This window comes from Condylura cristata, unplaced genomic scaffold, assembly GCF_000260355.1.
Source record: "Condylura cristata isolate star-nosed mole 26May11 unplaced genomic scaffold, ConCri1.0 scaffold00005, whole genome shotgun sequence".
NCBI lineage: Eukaryota > Metazoa > Chordata > Mammalia > Eulipotyphla > Talpidae > Condylura > Condylura cristata.
This window is the reverse complement of record NW_004567106.1, coordinates 1,039,020-1,063,083: the sequence shown is the minus strand read 5'-3', so window position 1 is coordinate 1,063,083 and position 24,064 is coordinate 1,039,020.

Below are 24,064 nucleotides of genomic sequence, written 5' to 3'. Positions count from 1 at the left end.
GGAGAACTGATGAAACTCAACAAAAATAAACAACCCCATCAAAAAATGGGCAGAAGAGCTAAAAAGACACTTCTCCAAAGAGGAAAGGCAGATGGCCAACGAGCATATGAAAAAATGTTCAACATCACTCATAATAAGGGAGATGCTAATTAAAACCACAGTGAGTTACCACCTCACCCCCGTGAGAATGGCACATCTCCAAACAACTAGCAACAACAAATGTTGGCAAGGATGTGGAGAAAAAGGAACTCTCCTGCACTTCTGGTGGGAATGCAGACTAGTACAACCACTATGGAAAACTGTTTGGAGGTTCCTCAAATTGCTAAACGTGGAGCTTCCCTACAACCAAGCAATCCTACCCCTAGGTATCTACCCAAAAGACATAAAAACACTGATTGAAAAAGACACCTGCAACCCTCAAGCTGTGTGTGGACTTGTGGATGTACCAGTCCTGCTACTAAGACTTTACCTCACAATTTAATTTTTGAGCACAATTTATAACCAATTTTTGGAATATACTGTTGTAAATAGATAACTTTTATATTTCACTTTTGCTTCTAATATACATCTATTCATATTTCCATACTAAATATAACTGCTTCCTATCCTGTATTAAGTATAGCTATTTGAGTCTATCAGCATAACTACAACTGAAAAGAAGTTCCATTATTTAAACCATATTCCTTACCTTAAAACCAACAATCTTTGGGACTCCTTGGTGACACAATGTGTTGGTTTCTGCACTATGAAGCTATCAACAGCCATTGCAGTATGAGTTGTTACCCAGCCAAGGAGCTGACCCACATGGAGCAGCAGACCTCTCCAGTCTCACCCACTGCTCCCCTCAGTGGTGTATTTCAATAGATCTTCTGCTCCCTACTCTGTCTCTGAAGAATACTGTTACCTGCCCCCCCCACACCTCTGTTCTACACCCCAGCTCTTGTATGCATAAATAAAAGAAATATTAAAATAAAATTTTACTATACATATTTTATAACATTTGCATAATTTTAGTGCTAATATACTATTAAAAATGTCCTGGTTATATATATTACATATATACAGTGACTTTCATATATATGAATTTGCATATAAGAAATTGTATAATTTGCACAATGTGTGTTACACAAATATATAATGTTAAACATCACAAGAAAGACACAAAAGACTGAAAGAAAAACCTGAAATGTTAACAATGGGAATAGAATTATTGGGCATTTTAAAGTTCTTTCTAGTTTTTAATTTCCAAATTTCTTATTATATAATTTTTATAATTGGAAAAACAAAATAATGCTATATTTTAATGAAAGAATGTCAATTATGAAATCTTGCCTTAAAAAAGGTGCTTTTAGACCAAATGTTCCAAATTTGTATTTTCAAACACAGGGGGATTCAATTACTATTACAATGCTTGTAAATATGGCAAGAATTTGGAATTGTCAGAAATTGTAGAAAAAAATTGAGACACTTTTAAAAAAAGTATTTTCCTAGTGGTTATCTGTGGTAGGAAAAATTCTAGCTAATTCTCGGAAAAACTTACCACACACTGTTTAGATAAATTCTTTAAGATATAGAAAGTGTCAGTTGGTGACATTTTATATTCTTGGTAAATTTTCTGATTTAAAAAAAATGTACATTTTCATTACTTTGAAGTATGTATGTGTTTTTAACTCAAAATTTCCTGTAACCAAATGTTTCCATCCTGCCTGGTTATATATGCTTTAGCAGAGCTGTATTTGCAGCCAGTAAGAATGGGGATGAGCAGAAATAACGAGAACCTCATGACTAAGGATTGCCACCATGTATTCATCACCTACCCTCTCAAATCTCAACTTCCTCACCTGAAAACTGACTACACAATACTGAGCAACTCAGCATATTGATGCAAGTGCCCCAAACTTGCTAAAAGATACCATCTTAACTAGCAACCTCTGATGAGACTAGATTCCTCTGTTCCATTCACTGAGAAGTGATCAGCCCTATGGGAGAACACAAAGGTTCAAGGGAATAGACAGCACCCTCTATGGATTTCGGGGAAAATGTTCCCGAGCACAGGATTAAGAAGAGTCACAGAGGGTTACAAGTTCCTGTGATACTAGAGACTTTGATGGATAAATTCACTTAGAGCGTTATTTGGTTGCCTCCTTATCTTAAGCAACAGCAGTAGAAGGGACAAAGTGCCAATATTCGCTATCATTAAGAAGACAAAGAAACAACAGATGAAGGTGAGAATATGGTGCTGTTATGCACTTTTGGTGGTAATATATGTTTGCCCAATTGGAATTTAACTGATTGGTACTAACCAGAACCAAGCCTATCAGGCTTGTAGGGTGGAGGAGCCTAAAACAGTAATGTAAGACAGAGCAAAAGTCAGCTGGATTGATTCTTTTTCTGGTTTACAAAAAGAGGATTCATGGCCCTTCCTGGTGGCGCAGCGGGTTAAAGCACTGCACTAAGAAGCTTAAGGCCACTTCCGCATGAGTTCGATGCCCGTCTGTCCTGGAGGAGATCCTCATGGCGCTGGCAGACCTCTCCTCACCCACCAGCTGCTCCCCTCAGCAGTGTACTTCATCGATCTGCCTGTTCTGCTCCCCACTCTGTCTCCGGTGAATCCTCTCACCCTCCGCATTTCTGGCCTGTACCCCGCTTCTGTATAAATAAATAGATCTTTAAAAAAAAAAAAAAAAAAGAGGATTCAGCAGATTGTCTTCAAGAGAAAAGCACTGAGCAGATGACCTTTATGAGATCAGCAAAACTGCAGACCTCTGTAGACCTGCAGACCTCCATGGACCTCTGCAGAGACCTGGCCACTGTACCTGTCTCTGACCCTGCCTCTGATACTATCTGCAGAGAGCACTGGTGACCTGACCTGACTTCTCAGAAAGAGCTGATTGCTATTGGTTTATGCCAAGAAGAACTGTTTCTTATTGTTGCAGGCCAACAGTACATAGAAAGCTATACCACTAATGTTTCTGACATCACCTCCTGGTGAATGGTGGTGACTGACCCACTAACACAGTTGAAGGTGACTGGCACTATGTGGCCAGTTCACCACTTCTAATCATCTAAAATTTCCTCCCAATGCTGTTTCCTCCATTGTCGTGTGGCCTGGCATCCAGTGCTGCCCAGCAGAGTCTTCAGACTGCTGTTGTGGGCAGTTGCATTCTATCAGCAGTACCATCTGTGAGCACCTTCAGCTGCCACCATGAATTGGACTCTGGGCACTGCTGACTAGTATACTACCAGCTTCAAGCCCATAAGGACAGGACAGCACCATCTTACACAAGCAGCCTTTATTTGAACTACTGGACACTGCAGGTGACACAATCTGGAGTGAGACATCCAGCCATTTATGACCTTAGAAATTCTTCAATTCTCCAATATCCTCCTTATTAAATAAACACTGCTCATGCTGTTCCCTAAGCCTGAGCAGTCTTACAATTGTTAGAGCACAGGTGAATTCCCCCACTTTGGTAGTGTCCTTTGGTATTAGAAAATACCCAAATGTCCATTAACAGATGAATAAATAAGAAATAGCTGTGGATATTTTATATTGGATTATAATTGAGGCATGAAAAGCAAGGACACCCTGTCCTTTGCAGTAACATAAATAGACCTTAAACTCTCACTTATATATGAAATCTATAAAAGTATATGTGTAATAAGCAGAGAGCAAAATTATGGCCACCATTGAGTGGGAAACAGGAGGTTAGAACTGATGATGGTCAAGAGTAGAGACCTATAATCAGTAGTAAATAAATCATCACAACATAACAAATATAGACAATAATATTACACTTTAATGATGGCATATGAAAAATGTCACCACAGTTATAACACAATAGACAGATGCATCAAAGGTGTATATAGTTGTGCACATTAAATTAAAAATGGTATATGTCAAATCTATCAAAAAATTTTAAGTGACAACATTTCAAAAAGCAGTGCCTTTTAAGATCAGTGGAAACTTAGCACAGTAAGATATTTGGAAGAACTAGGACATAACAGAGGTCAGTTAAGCTCCCCAGCGAGGTTGTTAAAGAGGTTTCTCTGAAAGTCTGTCCTTAGGCCCTGTTTTCTGTCAGTGCTCAGAGGGGAACTTGAGGGAACTTGGGACATGATGAGTGTTTCTGGTTTATTTGTCCATGACTATGTGCAGCTGTTGTGTCTGATTCCTTAGATTTCCTGTTAAAATATTGTGCTTTAAAATCTGTTGGTAGGGAGCTCTGGGATGTGGGCTGCATTATCTCAGATGCCAGTGTGGATTAGAGCAAAGAGCAATGTGAATGCTTCCAATAGAGCACACTGGATTGGTCACAGCAGGGACATCTCCAAGCAAGTTCTCTGTGATGTCTAGGAGCAAGACCCAGCCTCACCAAGTAAGACTGTAGAGGGTTCAAATGCACACCAGAGCCTGCAGATTTCAGCAATAATCTTTAAAAGGAAGAATAACATGCTTGTAAACTAAATTCATCTACTCATATTTTCTGAATATCTAACACAGATGGCTAATTGGTGAGTCATTTCACATTGCCTGCCTTCATGTCCTATGCCTTTCCTTTGGGTTATTTAAAGATAAGCTTGAATAATCTCCATGAAGAGGAGGTAGCAGGAAGAGGTGGATTTAACAGAGTCACCATAATCAGTATCATCTCACAGGCTAAGATTGGCTTGAATAAATAACAAACAAGTGAGCCCTTGGTAAAACAATGTAGAATTCTCATGCATTTCTCTCAAGTATGTGACCAAGCAGCCAGACTGGATTGTTAGCTTCCTGTCTGGTAAAGTGAGAATATTGAAGGTTTATTAACCACATATATCCATTCATTGATATTACAAACTTTATGTTAAAATAATGCTAATTTGATATTGGACTATAGTATTTCCAAATCCTTAATGGTATTCTAAAATTTCAAGGTAAGTAACTAAAAACACTTTTACACTAAAGGTTCTAAGGGTGGTAATGGGGATTTGGTTTAGTTTTATTCTTACTCAGCTCTCTTTATCTTAGAGGTAGAAGGCAGATACATGCAGATACATGATGTCTTCAGTTATATCATGTGACAGTGAATCCTTCTATTGCTTCTATTGTGTTTAAATAATGCAAAATCTGCTATGAAAGGTAAAAGGCATATTTAAACAAGAAGCATTCTTTCCTATGAAGAAAGTGGCTCTTTGCCTAAGAAAGAAAGTATTTTTTTTTAAATTGCCATGATTAATGTCCAAGATTTACATACTTAGATGGGGGATGGGGAGTGAGGAAGCAAATTCTTGATCTATTTCTCTAGCATTTCTTTATTTTATAATGATAATGTAGTCCCTGAGATGAAACTGTATAGAGAAATATGTAGCCAAGTGATTGATAAAAATATTGAGTTTTAGACTACAAGAAATTTCAATATCTTATTATATATATATATATATATTTTTTTTTAAAGAGTTATTTAGTTATGCGTACAGAACTGGGGTACAGGCCAGCCGTACAGGGCCGGTGAGAGGATTCACCAGAGACAGAGTGGGGAGCAGAACAGATAAAATGATGAAGCACACTGCTGAGGGGAGCAGCAGGTCCATCAGGGGAGGTCTGCTGTGCCATATAGTCACTTCCCAGGGAGGGAATGGGAACTCATGCTGAAGTAGCTTTAGCTTCTTAATGCTGTGCTTTAACCCACTACGCCACCAGGGAGGGCCTCTTACTTTATATATTTTTGTGAAGCTTCCATTTTAAAATTTTTGTTATCAGAAAGTAAAGGAGGTGGTGATAGAGATGTTTATGTTGGTTTTTATTTGATACATTATACAATATGACTATTGAAAATCAGTTCAGTTTTATCAAAATGAACTCATTTCAAAATAAACAAAGGAAATTTAGCAGAGGAATCTGTCCAATAACTGCTTATGTTAGAAATGTTTGACCTTTGGTTAAAAATACAGAAGGTGGTGGCCCTCCCTGGTGGCGCAGTGGGTTAAAGCACAGCACTGAGAAGCTAAAGCCACTTCCCCATGAGTTCGATTCCTGCCTGCCCCGGAGGTGACCACATGGTGTGGCAGACCTCTCCTGGCCTGCTCGTTGCTCCCCTCAGCAGTGTACTTCGTAGATCTGCCTGTTCTGCTCCCCACTCTGTCTCTGGTGAAGCCTCTTGCTGTCCTTGAGCCTCTGGCCTGTATCCAAGTTCTGTATGAACAAATAAATAAATCTTAAAAAAAAAATACAGAAGGTGGACACCATACAGTGATACGATCACATTCCAACAAGCCTCTGCTCCTTGACACTTACTGTGACCATGATGTCATGACCGTGTCCTCATGAATCAAGCTAATGATACATACATGGAGTGAGGGAAGTACTGACTTGGGGAATAAGTAGTATCAGCATGGAACTGAGAGGTACCGAGAGACCCCAAACTATTAAGGAATGCATGATCTAAAAGGTAGTCTGTCATCTGCCACATAAAGACAAATGAAGCAGACTCAGTGTGACAGACCTTTAATAGAATTAGTGTTCATTGAGATGAAAAGAAAGGATAATCTTAACAAACTTTTCTCAGTAAAATAGCCAATATTATGTATCCCCTCCTGTGCAAATGCCTAGCCAAACAGGGTCAGCCTGAAATAGGGACACTGTGGCCCAAAACCTGATGCAAGAATAAGTCATCTTCTGGCAGCTAACAGCAAGAAAGGGTAAAGTCTTAGAAAGTTGGGACATATGACAATGCAACATCAAAATAGCAGCTGCTGTCATCAACCTCCCCATGTGTCTCTCACCCATATGTCTTTCCCCAGGCCCTCAACATGTCTCTCTTCCCCAAGTCTCTTTCCAAATCCCCTTAGTCTACTGGAGCAAGTCAGAGATGAAAAGCAAAAGCCCCCAGTGCCCACATGCCTTCCATGTAGTAAAGCTTCATCTGGCTGCTCAACTCTGCCCCAGTGTCCAGTAACTCCCCTACTCTGGAAGTCCAGTTCAGGGCACATGGGACCAGTAGTCCAAGACTGTTGCACAAATGGGAGTAGGGAAAATGGCACATCCCCTGACAATAGGTGCATTATGCCAGAAGGAACAATTTAATAAAATTCATTAAACTGGAATGTTCAGTTTTCCCATTCTTGCCTACCTCGATGAGGTATGTGACTATGAACTTCTCTTCCCTATTTTATACACTTTCAACATTCCCACCCTGTACTAATTCAGCTCTTTTTCCCAAACTGAGGAAGATGTGCAATGAAATATAAGTTAGATCCAGGGACTATATGAAGGAGATGAAAAGAACTTAGAAAAGGGGTGTATAAGTCCTGGGAGCCATTGCTATGCATAAGGGAGCTAGCTTATTCTCCAGTAGGCCCCAGCTGCAAGGGCCACACTGTCTCTCACACAATAATCATTGTCAGTAGAAAAGTCCTGCATTTACCTACCAGTTGCATGAGTGAGAGCTGGGAAACTTCTGGCCTCCAGCTATAGAGGAGAGACGCGCCCCACCTGGCTTACATTTGACAGCACCTGGCTTATATTTGCCAGCCACCAGAACACAGCACCCAGCTTCCAGCATTGTAAATGAGAGCCAGGAATTTTCTGGCCTCCAGTTACCAGCTGGGAGAACACAGCCACATACTTCCAGCTGTCAGCTACCAGCTTTGTAAACTGGACCTGGGCTTTGCACAAATTCCCATCACAAGTTGTAGACATCCAACTGCCAGCCAGACAGCTAATGACTAGTCATGGCCTGGTTGGTGGCAGCTCTTAGAATAGTAAACCATGGGACAAAGGTCTGAAAGACAATCTTATAGATAACAAAAGTATTGTTATATTTTTGAGATCAGAAACAGCACAGTTGTGAACAGACTGGAACTCATGAATTACATACCACATTGAACATAAAATTTACAAATAAAGCCCCACCACTGCCAGCATTGGTACCAGCCCAGACACAAACAATTGGGGAGAAGAAAAAAATATAACAAACAGCAACCTGTGCCCTTAGGAGAATACTACACAGAAAGAACAAATCTCCAGAACTTAATCACAAAGACATCTGCTCTTCCTACCAGATACAGAATTCAAAATTGCCATGATGAGTTAAATTTAAGAAAATGGAAGAATACAGAGAAAACACTAAAATCTAATCAAATATTTGCTAGAAAATTCCTAAAAACAAATGTATGTCCTGAGAAATGGTAATCATGGAAATGCACAACGAATCAAGGGAGGAGAGATGTGAAGTCAAAAACAAACAAACAAACAAAAGCACTTAAGAAACTATCCATCTACATGAGGAAAGACAATATAAAATTAATGGTATCCCAAAAGAGGAAGTGAGAGAGAAGAGAACAAAAAATGCATTTAAAGAAATAATAGCAAAAACCCAAACCTGAAGAAGGTATTAAATATACAAAACTCAAAGAACACTAGAGCACCTAAACAAAAATGAAACTACACCAAATATACATTAGTGAAATCTCCAAAATTTAAATACCAAAAAAAGAACATGAAGCTTGCCAGGAAGATAATCTATGAAGGAAAAGACTAATACAGTACTTCCCTGAAGTAACATGGGCAAAGAGAGAATGGAATGATGTCCTCAAAAAACTGCCAGCCAAGAATATTCTGTCCTACAAGTTTCTTCTTCAGATATGAGGGAAAAGTAAAGTTCTTCTCAGACAAGCAGAAATATTGCAAGAGGAGTTTGCAAACATTAGGTAACCCCGCCAAAAATTATTGAAGGGAGCTCTCATATCTAAACCAAATAGGAAAATATATGCAACAAACTGAACAAGGAAACATATATAAACACAAAACTAAAGAGAAAATGGCAGCAACAAACTTTCATGCATCAATCAAAATGTAAATAAATTAAACTCACCAATCAAAAAGGCACAGAGTATCTGGTTGGGCTAAAAAACAGAATTCAAATTTCTGTTGTCATCAGGAAATACATCTGAGTTCCAAGGATAAATAGAATCAGAGTCAAGGATTGGAAAGTAAAAAGTGAATGGATCTCAAAGAAAGGTGGGAACAGTAATACTTACATCAGGCAAAATAGATTTCCAATTAAAATTGGTAACAGGAGATAGGAGTGAACATTATATAATGATTAAAGGGAACAGTATATCAGAAAGACAATTAATCATACCACATGAGGGAGCACCAAAATATTTTAGGGAATTATTGTCAGCTCTGAAAATATTGGAAAAACACATTTATAGCATTTGACTTCAACACCCTACTAATGGACAGGTAAGTGACACAAATTAGAGACACAATAGCCTTAGGCAAAATATGAGACCAGGGGGCCTTATTATATTTACAGGACAAAATCTTCAATAACTTACGGGACTTGCAAAAAATAGGACTAAGAGTAAACTATATAACAATCCAGCCCCATATCAGGAAACAAGAAAGAGTTCAAATAAATAGCTTACCTTCCATCTTAAAACACTACACAATGAAGAACCAAGCAAAACAAAAGCCAGTAAAAGGATATAATAAAAATTAGAGCAGAAATAAATGAAATTTAATAAAATAGAAAGTCCAAAAGATTAATGAAACCAAAAATGGGTACTTCAAAAAAGACAATATTCTAGCTAGACTTAGTAAGAAAATGGAGGAGAAATAAAGATCAGAAGCAAAAAAAAGGAGAAGTTACAAATGCAAAAATTTAGAGGATAATAAGAGAGTAATATGAACATCTATCCATTAATAAGTTCTATAACTTAGAAAAGATGACAAATTCTTAGAATTATACCATCTTTTGGTCTAAATTGGCAAGAAATAGAAAACTTGAACACACCAATCTCAAACCAGGAAATTGAAACAGTAATCAAAACTCTCCCTCACATCATACAAAAATGTCCATGACCAGATGGTTTCACAAAGTGAATTCTATCAAGCTTTCAAAGATGAATTCATGCCTTTCCTGCTCAAATTCTTTCAAAAAATTGAGAAAGACATTTTTAATGAAGTCAACATTAGAGTAATGCCAAAGCCAAAAAAGACAAAACACAAGAAGAAAACCACAGACCAATTTCCCTAACGAACACAGATGCAAAAACTCATTAAATTCTTAGGAAACTAAATCCAACAATGTCTTAAAATAGTTACAGACCATGATCATGTAGGATTTATACCATGCACAAAATGATGGTTCAGCATCTGAAAATCAATCAACATAATCTGCCACATCAATAAAAAGGAAGATAAAAATCATATGAGCATGTCAATAGATTCCCAGGAAAGCATATGATAAGATTCAACAGTCATTTATGAGGGAAGTCATTGAAAAAAGAATGAATTGAATATATCTTAATATAACAAGGCTGTTGAATGACAAAACCACAGCTAACATCATTCTCAGTGCTGAAAAATCATAAGCTTTTCCACCAATGTATGGTATAAGACAAAGATGTCCACTTTCACCACTGATATTTCAAATGATGCTGGAGGTCCTAACTAAGCAATTACACAATGGAAGGATACAAAATGAAAATAAATTGGATAAAGAAGTATAGCTATTATTATCTACAGGCAATATGATCATGCACATAAAGAACTCTAAACACTCACTGCAAAACTACTTGAAACAATAAATCAGCTCAGCAAAGTAGGTTATGAAATCAATACACAAAATCAGTTGCCTTCCTAGCAAACAATGAGCTAGATGATGAAGTTAAGAAAATTCTCCCATTTACAATTATGCACAAAAAATTTAAATGCCTGGAAGCAAACCTAACAAAGGTGGTGAAGGGCACATACAAAGAAAACTATAAGACATTTAAATAAGACACAAAGAAATGGAAAGCTATTTTCATGTTCATGAATTGCAAGAATTAACATCGTGAAAATGAACATTCTTTCCTCAAGTAATATACAAATTCAATGCAGCACCTATCAAAATTTCAATGGCATTTTCAAAGAAATAGGACAAAAATTACTGAAAAAAATCTATATGGAATGTTTTATAGACCCAATAATCCTGATAAAAAGGAGGACAAATGGTGGTATCACACTTCCAGTAATCAAACTATACTACAAAGCTTTAATCATTAAAAGCATAGGACTAGTAAAAATAAAACACAATGATCAAGGAATATAACTGAGACCCAAGAAACAAACCTAAACCTGTATGAGGGTTAATCTAAGACAAAAGAGCCAAGAATATACATGAGAGCAAAGAAGCTCTTCTCAATAAGTTGTGTTGGGAAAAATGGACAGTACATGAAACAGTTAACTATCTCATACCATACAAAAAGAGTTAACTAAAAAGAATTAAAACTTGTATGTAAGGGTCCTCCCTGGTGGTGCAGCGAGTTAAAGCACTGCACTGAGAAGATAAAGCCACTTCAGCATGAGTTCAATTCCCGCCTGCCCCGGAGGTGACCACATGAGTTTGGTTAGTTACATGAGTTTCTTCTAGAACTTTGATATCAGCCCCGCCCGCTGCTCCCCTCAGCAGTGTACTTCCTCGATCTACCTGTTCTGCTCCCCACTCTGTCTCTGGTGAATCCTCTCACCTCCCCTAAGCCTCTGGCCTGTACCCCAGTTCTGTATGAACAAATAAAAAAATCTTAAAAAAAAAAAAAAACTTGTATGTAAGACCTGAAACAATAAAATATACAGACGGAAACATATGCAAAACAATTCATAACATAAGCTGCAGTGATGTCTTTATGATTTTGTCTCCAACAGCTAGGAAATCTGGAGACTATAAACAATTGGGATTACACCAAACTAAAAAGTTTCTGTACAGCAAATAATCTACAACTGAAATGAAAGAATACCCTACTGAAGAGAAAATATTTGTACTCCATATATCTAACATGGGGCTGATATCAAAGTTCTAGAAGAAACTCATGTAACTAACCAAAAAGAAAACAAAGAAGTTGGCCCTCCCTGGTGGTGCAACTGATTAAAGCACAGCCCTGTAAAGCATACCAGGTGCTTCAGTGCGAGTTTGATCCCCACCCTGGAGCTGACCCACATGGCGCACCAAACCTCTCCTCTCTCACCTGCTGCTCCCTTTAGCAGTGTACTTGGTCAATCTGCCTAATCTGTTCCCCACTCTGACTCTGGTGAATCCTTTCACTGCTTTTGCACTTCTGGTCTGTACCCCAGTTCTGCCTGCATAAATAAAAAAAAAATCTTTAAAAAAAGAAAACAGGACTCTGCCTGGTGGCACAGGTTAGAGCATATCATTATGAAACTCTCTGAAGCCACTACAACCCAAGTTCGATCCCCTGCCAGGGAGCTGACCCACATGGCATAGCAGACCTCTTCTGACCCGCCCACTGCTCCCCTCAGCAGTATACTTTGTCAATCTGCCTATTCTGGCCCCCACTCTGTCTCTGGTGAATCCTCTCACCCACTATACCTCTGGCCTGTACCCCAGTTCTGTAAGCATAATAAATAAATCTTGAAGGAAAACAAGTCAATCAAAACATTGAGTAGAAAAGCTAAATAGGCACTTTCCAGAGAAGACATACAGATAACTAACAAGCATATAAAAAATTGTTCATCATCATTTAACATCAGGGAAATGCAAATCAAAACCACAATGAATTATCCAGCATATATGGAAAACAGTATGGAGGTCTCTCAAAATATTAAAAAAGGATCTGCATACAATTCAACAGTTCTGCTACTACACATCTACCCAAATAATAAAAAATACTAAGTGAAGAAAAAAAAAAACTTACACTCCTATATTCAATGCAGAACTGTTTACCATCGGCAATAAATGGAAATAACCTAGCTACTCAAAAACAGATGAGGGGATTAAAAAAGAGTTGATATATGTACATAATGGAATACTACTAAGCTATCGTCAAGTAAATTCTTGCCATTTGTAGCAACATCAACAGAGCTGAAAGAGATTACACCTAGTGAAATAAGCTAAAAGGAGAAAGATATATACGAGATGTTATCACCTATATGTGGAATATAAAGATACCAAACAAAGGGTTAAAGTCAAAGTAATAAACTGACTCTTGAAAACTGCTCTAAAATTGACAGGGGTTCCTATATTTCTAAAACACAAACAATGACATAAACTAATATTTCGCAATTTAAAAAAATACATTTTAACTAAAAAAAGGAAAAAATGGGATACAGACTGAAGAAGAATGAGAGCTGATAGAGGTTGGAGAAATAGAAGGAGGAGGATATGAATGGAGTGTGGATAATGAAAGACTCTAAAATTTGAGACTTAAAAATGGGAAAAATTATAAAGATATGGGAAAAATTATAAAGAGATATTCAAAGTGCTTCCTGGGGTTGAAATACTGAATCCCCTCACTGTCCTATCCTATCACACATCAATGTCCTATCACACATTGGATTGCGATATTTCTCAGCACAGCACACATCTGAACCTGGGCTAAGTCATACATGCTATCAAGGTCCACAAGGACCCAAGAAAGTCCTACTAGTTGCATTGAGAGACGTGGCTCATCCTTTGTGCTGCACAAAGGATGAGCTCGCTGGTCTGGGAAGGTGACCTAACTGTTACCATGAGAAATGCTCAGGTGACCTCAAGAATGATACTTAAGAAGGAGAAATTATTTCTACATTTGGGAAGAAATAGCCAATTTAAAGAACTGGAAATGGAAAATGAATTCATCTATTTCCCTCACACCTCCGTCTTCTAGACAAATCCTCCCAGACAAGATTAAACTTGGAGGTGGCTCCCCCAACCTCTTCTAAAGAAAGATGGAGGAAATGTGGATGATAAATGATTGCCTGGACTGACTTAAGTCACAACATTGTGAATGAAACACAATATTGATCATCCACTGCTAGACCAAGATAATTCATTGCTGCTACCCGGTCATCCACATTTAACATTGTCAGTGTCTCTAGACCAGTGCTTGAATTAAAGTGCTCCCAAATTTCAATTTCAATTTTTTATTTCCTGACCTCATTGAAACTTTTGGTGATGCTGATTTATTCAGAGTAAATAAATTTATGTTTGAGTGCTTTAAAAATGTAGTGCTTTTATTTGCTAGGTAACTTTTGACTTACAGAAATTAGCGAATTTTTAAAACACTGCAATGATCACTTCCTGAACTGTTAAGTATTGGAGTAGTTTCTCACTGTCTGAAAATGAGCTGTTCCCCTTAATTCTGAAAATGACTCACTTGAACTTTGGACATAGAAGCCCTGGGCTTCAGGTTCCTCTCATGATGAATTTGGACAAGTATCCTCTCTGAGAATCAGTTTCCTCCACTTCAAAACAAAAATTAGTAAGAATGACCATTCAGTGCTTTTGTCAAGATTAAATGAGATAATGGGTATAAAAGTGGCTCTGTGTCCAGCACATCTTTTAATTTTCTTAAACATTATTTTGTTTTACAAACCTATTTTTTCCCCATCGATAGTGCAATTAACTGTTGGTGAGAATTTTAGACACATAGGTTATTTTAAATAAATCGGAGAACTTATTAGACTTTATTACACTTATTATGCCAGTCAATATTAATTCACACCATAGAAAATGCTACCTCCTTCTCACTACACACATGCATCAAACCAGATGCAGCAACTCAACAAACTACTCTTTGTCCCTAGTCTGTCTATAACTTTACCAGTTAGTTTATCCTGGACCTATAATAGCAGCTCTGTTGCTAGCTTCATTCCTACATCTGCCTGTGGACCATGGATGAAGACTGTACTTTTCCAAAGTGAGTTATATGAACTTCTCATATCCTACACCATTTTCCCATCTTTTAAAATGTGCAAAAACAAAAGTGAAAAAGAATGAAGGTCACAGAGGTAAATGGTCAGGAGAAGTCTATCGACCACTACCAATGGCACCCTTCCAAAAAGCCACCACCAGGAGTTTGGGTAAAGAAAGCTTGTGGAGCTGTAGCATTGTTTTGTTTTTTAATTGAATGAGATGATTTCTGTTGGGATCATTTATAAGTTTTTTATTTGTTTCAGTAGTTTAGCTGAAGGCAGACTATGGCAGATGGATATTACCGAAGATTTAAAAACCCCATCTTCCATATTGTGTAGATATTATAAGTGGTAGTGTAACTGGGTGGTCCCTAGGAAAAGAAGTTCCAGGTTTCCTGCCCCACCCAGAAGTAGGGTGGAGCTGAGAAGAGAAAAGAAGAGAAGAGAAGGAATCAAAGAGGAAGGAAGCAGGATGAGAACCAGAAGGAGACCTGAGGAAGCCACATGGAGCATGTGAAGTAACTGGTATTTCTTGGCCCTGGACTGGTTGAAAGAGATGTGTGTGGGTCAATCTCCATGGGGAGGTTGACTATGGCAATGTTTATATTGATTTTGATTTTTCTCTTTTCCTTTCAGACTTGTCTGGCCATTTCTGACCCTCTTCTATGGGTCCCGGCCAGAAGATGCTTTAGAGTTGTGGCAGGCTTTCAGGCCTTGCTTTGGGCCATTCCTTTTGGGTTGACTTTTGCCCACAAGGGGATGGGTAACTTCAGGTGTTTGATTTAGAAATTAGATTCTTTGTCTTTCATATTGTATACTCACTGTATTAAAGTTCCTTTCCATTAAAGTCATATATTTTGTCTTGATGAGGCAGAATGAAAAACCCATTTAGAGCAGGCAGGTTTGGGGGTTCAGCGGTGCCCCTCTCTCCCTGCCCTGTAATAGTAGAAATCAGATTACACAAGAAAAATATAGTTTAAAAGTGATGCCTACCATTTTTTAATTATGCCCACTTGTAACCAGTCTTAATAAAAATTGGGAAGAAGTTGGCCCTGTTCATGGAGCTGTGACAGGGAACAGATCTTTGATGTTCACTAGCTCATTTAACCCTCCTGCTCCTCTGGGCATGTTATCACCCTCACCTATATGAGAGGAGAGGGTGTTGAGAGAAAAGGGTTTGACAATGAGGCTCAGGCACCAACTCCTAGGAAGCAAAGCCAAAAAAGCAGATTCTGATGTATTCCTCAGGCATCTCCTACAGCCTTTGAGTAAACGCTCTCTCACTGGGAGGAACCATGTGCCAACAGGAAGAAGGCCACACCCAGACCCTCTAGGCACTTCCATAATGACCATCAGCTAACTCCCCTCTCCAGCGAAGTCTTCAAACTTTCCACTTGGGAACTTTATAAAACATTCTGTAGTGGCAAAACTGGACTCACATTTGAGTAACATTTCAAAATGGGTAGAGAAAACAAATCCTAAAGGACAAAAGTTCCCTGAAATACGACTAATTTAACTGGTTGCCACAAGCCCTGCTTATATTTTACTCATGCTTTAAAAACTTGCTAAAGTACTGAACCCCATTTTAGGTCTTACAGGATTAGTACGGAGTCAGTCCTCTGGGAAAGGGAAGTGTATTCTGTTTTCTTTTTCCTGTTGTATATTTTATGTGTGACTCTGATGTTGAAAACTTTTTTATTCTAGTTTTTAATTTTGGAATTAATAATAAAATGTGTTCAATATGAATTTGGAAATTACTATTTTGACCTGGTTATTTCATCATTTGTATCAACATTTAGAGGCTAAATCTTACAGTAAGAATAAGAAGAAGCTTATTGAATCATTGTGATACAGGAATTCTTTTTAAATGAAAACAACTTTTTTCCCCTAAAATAGCAGTCATTGCCCCTTTTCCCTTAATTTCCTTGATATAAAATGGAATAACTCAGCAGAATTAGGAAAATAATTAATATGAATCTACAATTCATTTGCAGTTGTTAGCTTTCTTGCTGCAATTATCTCCAACTTTACCGCCTTCTGTAAGACCAGTACTTCCGGGTAATTAAGCTATTGCTATGGAGTCAGCTGAAAATAAAGCAGCCACAGTAGGACCATCTTCAGTCACTACTAAGACCAGTAATGAGCCAAAGCAGCAACCGGACATTGGTGGTGTTACTGAGTTGGGTGAAGCTCCGCATGTCCAGTGGCAGCACCAAGGAATACCACTCGTGGGTTCCATTTATGTACACTTTGCTCCCTGATTTCACTTAGAAACACTTGGTACTTTCCACTTCTAATTTTGTTTCTGCTTTGATTCACCTGTTTTTGTTTTTTTTTTTTCTCATCATTAAGGCTGATAGATTGTGACGCCTATTATAACTCACCAATCCACTTGGCTCCCAATCCATCATGCTGATAAATACAGAAAGAAAAACAATTCTTCTGCTATAGTAATTTCTATAGCTTAACTCAATTCTCAGAAATGAATAGGATCTATTATCATGTACCATTTTATTTCTTTCATGCCAAATTTTCTGTGGGATTGTAACCTTGCCCTACTGTCACAATTTTTTCTATTGAACCAATGTTCTGTACTCCAGAAAATCATGCTGGAAGGATATGAAGTGTTCCTTTAGTTCAATACACATTGTGCAAAAGAGAAAGAGGCCCAGCAATAAAATGTGCAGGCACCATTTTAGGTAAGCAGAACTAAGTTTACTTTCTTGATTAACTCACACATTGCACATTTGTTTCTCTTTTATAGATTAAGATCACAAGGATCTTGAACAAAAGAAGCACCAACAGAGCCAGAATCTTACCAGATGGTGGTATTAATAGTGGAGCAAACTAGAAGTGATGACAGAAACATCAAGTCTGAAAATGGCATAAAGAATAAAAATACTGTGAAATAAATACCCCTCCCAAATTCTTCCTATTTGCTAATTATTTTCTTTTTCTTTGCATTATTCATGGTAAAATATGGAAAACAGAATCTCAGCTATTATTCAAAAATGTTCTGCTGATGACATTGTTTGATTTCACTTTTTCATCATAAATAAATAACTTTAAATAAATTAGCAATCATTAAAATCAGAGTATTTTGTAATTGTTTTACTTTTAACGCCACTTTGACTCAAAAAAAAAAAGTGTGGCCCTCCCTGGTGGCGCAGCGGGTTAAAGCATAGCACAAAGAAGCGTAAGCCACTTCCTCATGAGTTCGATCCCCGCCTGCCCCGGAGGAGATCCACATGGCGTGGCAGACCTCTCCTGACCCTCCCGCTGCTTCCCTCAGCTGTGTACTTCATCGATCTGCCTGTTCTGCTCCCCATTCTATCTCTGGTGAATCCTCTCACCCTCCGCATCTCTGGCCTGTACCCCAGTTCTGTATGAATAAATAAATAAATCTTTTTTTAAAAAAAAGTGTTTACGGTGATTTATGGGTGAAAAGGAAATGAAAGGAAATGATAAGCAAAGGCAAAAACTTTTGGGTCAGAACTGAAATTAACCATTTTTTAAAGATTTATTTATTTATGCATACAGAACTAGGGTATAGGCTTTAGCTTCTTAGTGCTGTGCTTTAACCCGCTGCACCAGGAGGGCCAGAAATTAACTTTTTAGCTAAATGCCATATAGTTCTCTGTGCTCCCGCTGGATGGAGATAGTATGTGATTGAGAAGTTGCTGCACTCTCTTTGTCATCAATTGTATCCAATAGCTCATGTGTGTTGGGGGTGGGGGTTAGGGAGAGGGTGGGTGGTGGTGGTAAAATTCAATTGCATCAAAGATAGCAAATAGCATACATGTAGATGAACAGTCTAGAATCTAGGGATCAAGATATATTCGAAGATCTGGGAATCTGTATTGTAGTATCAGCACTGAAACATGCCCCAACAAAATTTGTGCTTCCAAAAAAGTTCCATCCTGCCAAACACTCTATATCTCCCTTACCACCAAATACTTACAGACACAAGAATCATTCCAAAATCAGTCTGTTCTTTATCATAGAAATTTAAAACAGTCCTCACTAAATTGTTAAGAAACTGTTTTTTCAGGCATGTGGTTATAAGTACCATTCACAAGCTTCACAAGTTTATCTACTTGCCATCTGAGTTATTACCAGGTAATTATTAATTAACAAATTACTACCAGGAGATAAGGGAAAGAGAGTAGCTGCTTTACAATTCTAACAAAAAGCATAAGAAATTCAAATTCTCAAAATGAAAAGTAAAGTGAAAATAATCGAAAATTAAGTGACACAAATGAAAGTTCAAAAGTTACTGCAGGCCCTTGCTGGCTGCAGCAGGCGGTAAATGCACAGCACTAAGAAGCTTAAACCACTTCCGCATGAGTTCCATCCCCACCTGCCCTGGAGAAGATCCACATGGCGTGGCAGACCTCTCCTGACCCGCCCGCTGCTCCCCTCAGCAGTGTACTTTGTTGATCTGCCTGTTCTGCTCCCCGCTATGTCTCTGATGAATCCTCTCACCCTCCCCATCTCTGGCCTGTACCCCAGTTCTGTATGCATAAATAAATAAATCTTTTTTTAAAAAAAGTTACTGCATAATGATCTTGGGACATACATGAATGTGTGGTGTGTACATATACAACATAAATGATTCTAAAATCAAATTATTCTGTGACAATTAAAAGCAATTTCATATAAAAGTACAGGTAAGATGACAAAGAATAAGAGTTGATGGTTACTAGACTTTTACTTTGTGTGAAGTAGTGCTTTAATACTGTATCTTACTTCATTGTATTCTTCATAACAACTTTATAAAATGCACACTATTTTAATTTTACATATTAGGAGACTAAAGCTTACTAAGGGCGCCACTGGCCTAAGGTTCACACAGAAAGAATCAAAAGGAGAAATCCAATCAGGATTTGCCAGACTTCAAGGTCAAGGTCTATTATGCTGTGCTGCCTCCTAGTGGGGAGAGCTGGTAACTAGCAAACCAATTGATAGATTCTAGCTCTGAATTCCTTCTTTGTGCTAGAACTCCGTTTTCACCTATGAGATGGACTGGGAAGCCAAACATGATCTCCAAAATTCTTTTTTATTTCCACCACAGCTAACTTTTCAAGAGTTTTAAAAATGTGTCCACATATCAAATTGATCTTTATGTACCCTGATTTCATAACCAAAGAGATGGCAATTCATTCAGACTGGATTTACAAATTACACTTTATGGTTATGTAATTAGTGCCTATCTATGTCCTGTGAATATAGAATTATTGGAATATACAAAAATCACTATAAAGACTGGAACAAAGAAGCTCTCTTCACCTTAGTATTCCTTGGTGCCAGGAAAAATGTCTTTCAAGCTGAAGGGAACCACATGTGGCTAATATTGCTATAGCCTAAGAAATAAGTGTAGGTCATTATATAATCCTTGCATTCATCACTTTAAGAAAAACTGGAAAAGTGGAGCTAGCACTGAAGTTAATGACGATTTAGTTCACTGTTTTACAAGAGGCTAAATTAGGCCCACAGAATATATTTTGCTATTGTTGATATTGCTACTATTAATATTATTGTTGCAATTATTATCATCATCTTATCCTCTAAACTACTTCTACTGACTGAGAATCCTTTCTTTCTCATACACTGTGAATTATTCTAGGAAAATGAACCTCTAAGTTTCTTTGACTATTTCTTCTGATTGTATATATAGGAATCACAGTTCCTTCTCTTACGTTTACCTGCCCCTCACATTATACATACAAGCACATATGACTCAACTAAGAATTCCACCCTTATTCCTTAAATGATGGAAAATTATTTTTGTTAGTGGAAATTATTTTTTAAAGATTTATTTATTTAACAACCACTATGGAGGAGGCAAAGTTTTGTCTTTCCTTTTATTTGCTTTTTAAATATAATCTTAAGTCATTTTTCCTCAGTTGTAATACACAGTTTACTTAAGCTGTGAAGTTGGAGTACTGGTGTAGTATTAATCCCTCGTACTTTCATTCCAGTATTAATACAAACTTCTCTTAAATCAGAATTTATTCATTCTGACATGATATAAAGTATTCATTCTGACATGATAAAGTGAAAAATTTCCATCCAGCCAAAAAATTCCCACCAAAATCAGGACAAATAGAAATAAAAATGACAATTTCTTATCTACTATTTTTGTTTTTGTTTTTAAAATACTATAATAAATTGAAGAACACAGATTAAAAAAAAAGATTTATTTATTTAACAACTTCTATGGAAAACTGTTTGGAGATTCCTCAAACTGCTTAACATGTAGCTTCCCTATGGCCCAGCAATCCCACTCCTAGGTATCTACACAAAAGATACAAAAACACTGATTCAAAAAGATACCTGCACTCCCATGTTTATTGCTGCTTTATTTATAATTGGAAAAACATGAAGCAGCTCAAATGCCCAAAAGTAGATGACTGTGTTAAAAAAGATGTGGTACATATATATAATGGAATATTACTCAGCAACCAAAAAAGAGAAACACATGTGTTTTTATTTAAGGAGAGAAATCTATGCAAATATATACATACATAATGTGCATGTAGATTGCCATATGTCTGCATTGGAATTATGTATTGTTTGCTATACAACTCACTTGGATATACAATTGTGATCAAAGAAATAAGACAAAATGCTCCATTTGAGATAACTTTTAGTTGGCATTGGTAATCATTTTGTATAACTTTTAATACCTGCTTAAATATCACAAAGTGGAGGAACAAAAAAATATCATTCTTGTAATTTTGCATTAAAAGTGAATCATGCGGCCCTCCCTGGTGGCACAGTAGGTTAAAGCACAGCACTAAGAAGCTAAAGCCACTTCAGCATGAGTTCGATCCCCACCTGCCCCAGAGGTGACCACATGGCGTGGCAGACCTCTCCTGACCCACCCACTGCTCCCCTCAGCAGTGTACTTCGTCAATCTGCCTGTTCTGCTCCCCACTCTGTCTCTGGTGATGCCTCTCACCACCCCTAAGCCTCTAGCCTGTACCCCAGTTCTGTATGCACAAATAAATAAATCTTTTAAAAAAAATGAATCATGCAAGCCTACATCAATAAATAGAGATCTCAAGAAGTCTAACCTTAGAACATAAGGAAGTAGAAAAAGAGGAGCAAATTCAATGAAACAATTCAGTAGGAAGAAGGAAATAATAATAAAAAAAGAGTATAAATAAATTATAAATAAAAAAGACAAATCAAAGGACAAATAAAACCAAAAATTGGTTCTTTAAAAAAGAACAATACATGTAAACCTAGATAGGCAGGCTCACTAAGAAAAAAAAGAAAAAAATTCTAACAGAATTAGAAATGAAGAAAATTTATAATAGACATGTCAGAAATACATAAAATTGTTGGGGACCTGCCCCAATTTCAGGCTGTTGAGAGGCTGACACACGTTGTTGGGGCGCTGAACAGGCAGGATCTCAAGGTGGGAACAATGTTGGCGAGGCGATATTCTAAAAATTGGGGAGTAAAGGGGAACGGGAATGAGGAAGACAGGGCAGTTGGAGACGGATGCAAGTCTTCCTCTTTCTTCAGCAGAGGTTTATTTATACATTTCAAGTGGGCAGAGGAATGACATTAGCATGCGAAAGGAGCTGAGATCACAATCACCTTTTTTCTAAGAATAGTCTGGGGTCATTTTGACTTGAGATTATAACATTCTAAAATCAATCAACGTTAAAAACAGGTACATAGGTGCACAAAGTTTAAGACTAATATTACTATAGTGAAGATTAACTAAAATAAAGTCCCTTAAACCTTATCTACTACCTAATGGGTTTTGTTTTTTTACCTGAGACATCCTGGGAGGCAAGAAGAGGAAATTTCTTGCAAATCAAATCTCTGAATAGGAGACATAGGTGAATTTCCTTATCTAAAGACCTACAAGACTAGCCAGAAGAATTTTGTGGATTCCTTTGAGGTGTAGCAGGTAGAAAACCTAACTAGTTCCAAAACAGGCAACCTGGATTAATTTCCACATCAAAAGGCCAGACAGTAGGAAGTTTGAGTAATTCTTTAGAAACTGAATAGAAGGCTAGGTGAGATAATAGAATATAAGATTTGGGTTTTCCTCCATCTGGCAGTGAGAGAGACTGCAAAAACAGCCCTTTTGCTTTTATTGATCAGCCAGTAGTTAAGTCACTTGACTTCAGAGGAATTTCTCACCCTGGTGCAGTGCTTGTTTGTCAGGGCAGGCAGGCCTTATGTGGCTGAGGCAATCCAATTGTAAGCTGAAAGTTGCTCAGAATATTTTGATATTACAATTATACAAAAAAGGGAGGTCATAATTTAGCAGTGGAAAGTTTGATTTTTCAGAGCTTTTCCCGGTCTACCCGGAATCTGTCAGATGATAGACATTGCATAGCTTGTGTCAAAGACCCTAAGAGACTACTATGAAAATCTTTATGCTGAAAAACTGGAAAATCTAGAAAAATGGACAAATTGTTAGGAACATACAACTCCAAGACTGAATCAGTCAGAAATGGAAAACTGAACAAATCAGTTACAAACAAGGGCATTGATATAGTTAACAAAAATATCCCTCAAAACAAAGGACCACGATGACTTGTTTCAAGTGTTCTACCAAACTTACAAAAGAGAGCTAATATTTATCCTTCACAAATACTTCCAAAAATGTGAGGAACATAAACACATCTTACTAGGTCAACATTACTTTGATACCAAAAGCAGACAAAGATATCTATCACTAAATAAATGATAGATGATTGGTAGATAGATAGATAGATAAAGATTAGAGAACACAGATGCAAAAATTCTCAACAAAATCTTAGTAAACTGAACCCTATATTACAAGGATCATACATAATGACCAAGTTGGATACATTGATAGGAAGCAAGATCTATTAAGCATATGCAAATCAACCAACATAATTGATTGTAATATGATATGTTGTTCACCATATCAACAAAAGGAAAGACAAAAGTCATATGATCTTTTCAGTAGATGCAGAAAAGGCATTTTACAAGATTTGGCATCTATTTATGATAAATCTAAAAATAAAGCAGGAAGGAGAAATACACTTCAATAAAATAAAGGCCACATATGCCAAACCCATAGTTAGTATCATAATCAAATATGAAATTGAAGACTTTTCTTGTAAGATGAGGTACACAACAAGGATGTCCACTTTCACAATTACTAATTAACATAGTATTGTAAGTCCTAGCTAAAACAACTAAGCAAGAAAATATTTTAAGAAATCCAAATTGGAGGGCCCTCCCTGGTGGCTCAGCGGGTTAAAGTGCTGCACTAAGAAGCTAAAGTTACTTCCACATGAGTTCAATTCCTGCCTGCCCCGGAGGAGATCCACATGATGAGGCAGACCTCTCCTGACCCGCCCACTGCTCCCCTCAGCAGTGTACTTCATCTATCTGCCTGTT